This window comes from Spermophilus citellus, assembly GCF_964194105.1.
Source record: "Spermophilus citellus genome assembly, chromosome: 2".
Lineage (NCBI taxonomy): Eukaryota > Metazoa > Chordata > Mammalia > Rodentia > Sciuridae > Spermophilus > Spermophilus citellus.
This window is the reverse complement of record NC_138183.1, coordinates 164,926,388-164,933,402: the sequence shown is the minus strand read 5'-3', so window position 1 is coordinate 164,933,402 and position 7,015 is coordinate 164,926,388.

Here is a 7,015-nt window from a genome sequence, read left to right as displayed (position 1 = left end):
AACACCATATTATTTTTCAAAGAAGCTCTGTCATTTTATATACATCTACATACTTGTTGACAAGTTATTTCCTATTACTATGACATCTTATTTTCTATTCTTTTGATAATACCATCCTAATGGATGTAAGATGGACTGAGACTTATTAATTCCTTTCAATTGTGCTTCATCCTTACTCTGGGCTGTCTTTAAACACAAGAATGGCATGAATACCTATGGCGTAGATTTGCTTTTATAATAAAAATGTTTTCCTACCCAAATATTTTTGTCTTCATTTGGCTCCACTTAAAGAGACACAGTATCACAGAGATTAAATGAGCAGACTGAAACTAGAATGTTTCAGATAATATTTTATCAGTTAATCTGAGGCAAGAAACTTAACTTCCTCAGTTTCTCCATCTGCCAACTTCATTTGACAGTAATTACTACCCTGTATGTGACTTTATGAGTATTTAATGAATAAATACAAGTCATTAAAATAGTACCTGTCATGGAGAATGTTCTCAATAATAATTGTTTATGTCGAACTAACAACTCTATTCACCAATTCATTCAACATAAATATTCCACATACTATTTACCAAAGACCAATTCTATATGCCAGACATTAGTGTAAATGCTACAAATATGGTAATGACCAAAACAGACAAAAATCCCTGCCATAATACAATTTAAATTATAGCAGAAAAGATACCATTGTTATGGTTTTGATCTGACATTTCCATCAAAGACTTATGCATTGAAGACTTGGTCCCCAAAGAAGCAATGTTTGGGCATGGAGTTGGGCAGGGGGAGGTAATTGGATCAAGAGGGTAAGACCATTTTTAATTTTTTACATTGGGTTAGGTGTTCCAGTTCCAATGCCTGTGAATCCAGGAATATCCCAAGTAAGTAAAATACATGGTAGTGGGAGACCTTGCTGAACTAATGTGATTAGTACACTAATTACATTAAAAAACACTAATCTGTTTTTTAAAACACTATGCAGATTAAATTTATCTGTAGTTCAGTTTGCCCAACATTCTACTCTTCTGTGTTCTTGGCAAAAAAAATGCATTTGGAGTTGAGAAGAGGAAGATAAAACTCTCTATCTTGGCAGTAGTAGTAGAAAATTCTGGAAGTTTTAATCTATGGTTGCCTTGAAATAGTTTTTCCTTTCCCTTCCCACTTTCCCACTGAAATTTAGAGCAGGCTCTCTTCACTTAGTTGATGGCTTCTTTGCTGCACAGAAACTTTTTAAATTTGATGTAAACCCAGTTCTAATCTTCATTTTTATTTCTTAAGCTATTTGAGTTCTGTTCAGGAAATTGTTGCTTATGCCAATAATTTAACATATTTCCCTTATTTATTTATTTATTTATTTATTTTTTGTGGTTGTTCAAAGTTTTGGGCCTTGCATTTCAGTCTGATCCCTTTTGAGTTGACTTTTGCACAGGGTAAGAAGATAGGAATCTACTTCAGTCTTCTAAATGTGGATATTCATTTTTTCCAAATACCATTTTTTGAGCAAGCTGCCTTTTCTCCAATTTATGATATTTGACAAATTCATCAAGAATCAGATGGTTGTAGATGTGTAGATTCATTTCTGGATCTTCTGTTCTGTACCATCATTCAAAGTGTCTATATTTTTGCTAATATTGTGTCTATTTTTTTTTAAACCATAGTCCTATTGTACAGTGATGCCTCTAGCCCTGCTCTTTTTGCTCAGGTTTGCTTTGGTTTTTCTGGGGTCTTTTGTGGGGTCTTTTAAATTTTAGGATTTATTTTTCTAGTTATGTTAAATATCATTGGTATTTTGATGGGGATTTCATTGAATCTTTAGATCACTTTGGGTTTTATAGCCATTTTAACAATATTAATCCTCCCAAATCATGCACATAAGAAATCTTTCTATGTTCTAGTATTTTTTTAAAATTTATTTCTTCAGTGTTTGTAATTTTCCTTGTACATGTACTTTACCTCCTTCCTTAGGTTGATTAATCTAACCAAGGTATTTTATTTCTTTTGTGGTTATTGCGAATGAGATTGCTTTCCTGATTTCTTTTTCAGCAAGTTTTTTATTTGTGCACAGGAATATTTCTGATTTTTGTATGTTAATTTTGTATGCTATTACTTTGTTGAACATGTTTATTGGTTCTAATAGTCTTTTGGTAGAGTCTTTAGGGTTTCCAATTATAGAATCAGATAATATGCAAATAGGTTGAAAAACCAGCCTCTACCTCAGAGCAAAGCCTTTCCAAGGAAGGGGGCGTGACCCTTGTCCTTGGAAAGACCCACAAAGCACTACTAGGCACAGACCCACCCTGCTGAGTTGTTTATCCACAAATAACAGGAGAGATCTGCTGTGCCAGGTATCCCTGACTCAGTCAGGCTAGGTGGGGACCCATAGCAACCCCCTAGCAGCCACCAATCAGCATGAGACAGGGAAATACCTGGGATGCCAGATGACCCTCCCAGTAGTTTATGGTGGTTGATAACATGTTGGGAAACCATGTAGTTCAGCATCTACTCCCCTCATGGCTTAAACCAATCAGTTCAAACGAATCCCCCTCTTGCCAATCATCCTTACTCAACTTGTTCCCACCAGTGAATGTGCTAATCATGTTTTAGAGTTATTTTATGATTTTCCTGTGGTGTGTAATGATCTGCTAAGAGATGCTATGATGTATCTGGAGGTCCCTGCCTTTCCCAAAGAGTGTATAAAACTGCTGCAAACCCTGGGCTCGGGGCCTCTCAGCGTCACCAGTTGCTGTGTGTGTGCACTGAGGACCGAGCTAGCTCACAATAAACACCTCTTTGCTGCTTACATTGATCTTGGTCTCTGGTGGTCTTTTACGGGTCCCGAATTCGAGCATAACAAGGTAATTTTACTTTCTCCTTTTTCTACCTGTATCCCTTTTATTTCTTTCTCCTGATTGATTGTTCTGGCTAAAATTTCTAGCATTATGTTGAATAAGAATGATGAAGTGTACACCATTGTCTTATTCCTGATTTTTGAGGAAATGTTTTTTAAGTTTTTCCCCATTCAGTATGATGTTGGCTATGGTTTGTCATATGTAGCCTTTATTGTATTGATGAATGACCTAGCTTATTTAGTGGTTTATCATGAAATGATTTTGAATCTTATCAAAGGCTTTTTCTACTTCAATTGAGATGAGTATGAGATTTTTACACTTGATCCTATTTACTTGCTATAATACATTTACTGATTTGTATATGTTGAACCATCCTTGCATCCCTGGAATGAAAACAAAACAAAAAGAAGAGATTAAAAAGATATTATAACAGATATCACTGAAAATCATAGGATCACTAGAAAATGTTATGAAAGATCATACGCCAATGAATTGGAAAATATAGAAAAATTAGAGAAATTTCTGTGGACATATAACTTAACAAAATTGAACTAAAAGTGTATAAAAATCAAAACAGATTAATTATAAGAAATGAGATTGAAACAGTAATAAAAAGTCTTCCATAAAGAAAAGTCTAGGACTGGATGGAGTCACAACTGAATTTTACCATACTTTTAAAGAATTATCACTAATGTTCCTTGAACCATTACATAAGTTAAAAAGGGAAGGAACTCACCAAACTCATTCTGTGAAACCAGTATTTCCCTGATACCAAAAATCTGATAAAGACAAAAACACACAAGAGAAAAGCCTAGGCTGGTATTGTCATTAATGTTGATGAAAATCTCCTTAATATAATACTTGCAAATTTACTTAAACAACACATTTAAAAGATCATGACCATCATCAAATTGATTTCCTATTGCCTAGATTTCTGTCACAGAAAGGGTGAGGTAACAATTCATTGTTGTGTTGAAGCCACTAAAATTCAGGACAACATGTTACATGACAATAAATAATTCATAAATATCACAGTAGGCTTACAGACACAAAAACGTTTAGAATAAGGAGCAGAATTTAGACTAACTGTCCACAAAGAGTTTCTACTCTCAGAAATATGTACTTTCATAGCAGTAAAAAGAGGAATAAATACACTCTCTACATGAAAATTTACTGGAAGAAAAAGGTTATAGCACACAAAAGGGCAGGTCCCAAGTGATATACCCTCAGCACAGATCAGGTAATTAGAAAATATTCTATAAAGATGAACTTGCCAATAATTTTTATTTTCTTCCTACATGAAGATGCCATACAACTTTTCATTCCACAAGCTGCCCTGGATAATGATAATCTTGAGTTTATCCTTAACACCTGGAGCTATTCTAGGTATTTAATATTGTTAATATGATACAATTGGAAATACCCAGTAGATTAGTATGATGCAACCTCTCTCTGAGATACTACAAAATTCCAAAACTAGAAAGTAATTGACAGAACCTCAGACTTTTAAGAATGAAAGCAGTGACTTCTATGTTGACATCACTTCTTAAAGGAAATCCAGAGTCAGGAACTGTGGACCACAGGAATCATGGTGTGAAGTAGGACAGACAAGGCTGGACATGGAGGAATTAGCAGGAAGCAGGTTTATTGGCTGCAGCCAGGTCCAGAGGGAGAAATACTTTCCCTACTATCACTTAATCCTTCTGAACCCCAAGTTCAGGAAGTTTTAGAACTCTATACCCAAAGGCTCACAATATGTAGAAGTCTACATAATAGTAGGGTTTTTTCCTATACTTCTGGGCAACTAATTCAGGCCAAGGACACTCTCTGTGAAAATCAGTGCCCAGGAAAGGGAGCGTTCTCCTCTCACCTTCCCCAGGATCAAACTACTGAACTTTGTAATGCAAAAGCCTCTGTGAGGACTCTGGACCCAGGCTGGGAGGCCTTGAGTTAGCATCTCGTACCTTTCTCACCTTCTGCAAACACACTCCCTGCCTGAAAATTCTTTTGCAGAAATTCTTGTTGAGAGTCTAAGAACAATTATGGTGAGAGTCCCTGGAGAAGTTCAATTAAGATTTTTTTTTTTTTTTTTGGTGTGTGTGTGTGTGTGTTTAGGAGTGGGTGTTACTACAGTGAAATTATCAGAAATGAAGCTTGTTCAGTTACATTAATTTAGCTTCTACTCCTTACTATTATTCCCCAGGCTACCCCAACCCTCTTCTTCATGGACAACTGCCACAAAAGGTAATGTGAATACATACCAGTTCATTTGTTTTTCATCTTATTGGGGAAAAAAATTGTAAATATCCTACTAGATTGGTAGGGAGTGGTTCCTGTGACTTTCTTCAGAAAAAAAAGAAACGAGAGGACATAATGTATGATAGTAATCTCTCAGGAATAATACCTGAAATAATGAACAGCTTCAACACAATCATGGTAAATCCATCATACCAAACTATATCTCTATGAGTCCAGAAAGGTTACAGGTATAGTAGATATGATGAGGAAGAATTTTGGTGATAATGGAAGTAATAAATGAAGTTTATTTCAGAATAAAACTCTGAAGTATGTTCTTACATTTAAGTACAATGAAATATCTCTGTTTCTCAATATAATAAGCACTATTTGCCTAAATAAGTAAATTTCTGACTCATACATATTTAGAAGTGTTTTGATTTGAGAAAATTCAATGTACTAATATAAGTAATTGTAAAAATGACTCATACAAAATTCTCTGCATAGAGTTTAACTTAATAACCTCTGAGTTGCATCACGAGATTGCTTATGGCATGAGAGCACTATCAACATAAGCAACAACTAAAAATACCTTATGCTACCTATTAGTACCTGAGCATTAGTCCACTGAACAACTGCTTTCACCAGAGTTGATACTAAGGGATTTTATTATTATTTTATTTTTATGTGGTATTGAGGATGGAACCCAGCACCCCAAGCGCCTCCTACATGCCAGGCGAGCACGCTACCACTTGAGTTAAGGTCATTCATACTGATAACTGTAAGGTCCTTGCTTAGCATCTGGATGGCCATCTTAAGAAAAATTTAAGAAAAATTTCGCTTTTCCACCCAATCGCCTTTCTGAAAAAGGCTCACCACTCCCTCATACCAACTCCACCCAGAACTGCCCACATGAGGACCCACCTGGCTGTAATCTCTGAGCCTCCTCCATAAAAGTCTTAAACCTCAAGCCTGTATTGGCTCTCTTGTCTATGGAGAGATGGCCTTTATTTGTCAGCTCTGACAAGGAAATTCCCGTGCTTATCTCTACCTAGTCTCACCTTTCTCACTCTCCTGTCTCCTGGTTCCTCACTTTCCTTTCAGTAACACATGAACACAACTTTAGTTGGGTTAGTACATCTGAAAAAAAACTTTTTTTTTTTTTTTTTTTTTTTTGGTGCTGGCGATTGAACCCAGGGCCTTGTGCATGCAAGGCGAGCACTCTACCCACTGAGCTACATCCCCGATAATCCCTATTCAAATTTATGTGTACCATCAATATTTAAACTCTTTAATTTGCTTCTCTTTGTCATCTTTAATTCACTTTATTGTGGAATAATTGACACATAATAATATATACCCATTTTAGGTGTAAAGTTCAGTGTGTTTCGCTAAATGTACACACTACTGAAGTCTGCTCATAGAACACTTACATTATCTTAAGAAGCATAATTGTGAACAATTATACCAGCCCCTCGCTCAAGGAAACCACTGATCTGATTACTGTCACCATGTTAGTTTTGCTAGTACTAATATTAATGGAGTTATACAGTATTATGCACTGTTTGTATAAGAATTCTTTGGATCAATAAAATACTTTGGAGGGTTTTCTACTTTGATGTGTATAGGGAAAGTTCATGCCCTTCATTAGTGAGAAGCATTGCCCTCTATGGATACATAATAATTAGCTTACCCAGTAGCATGGTGACAGATATTTGAGTTACATGTAGATTTTGACCACCTTATTAATATTTTATTGTCATTTCAATTCGCATTTTCCTGATAATTAAAAGATGCTAAACATCACTTCATGCAATTTATGTATTTTCTTTGTTAAAATGTCCAAATTATTTGCCCAGTTTTACTAAATAGTTTGTTTTGTTATTATTGAGTTATAAAGTGTTCCTTAAAGATGTTTGATGAAA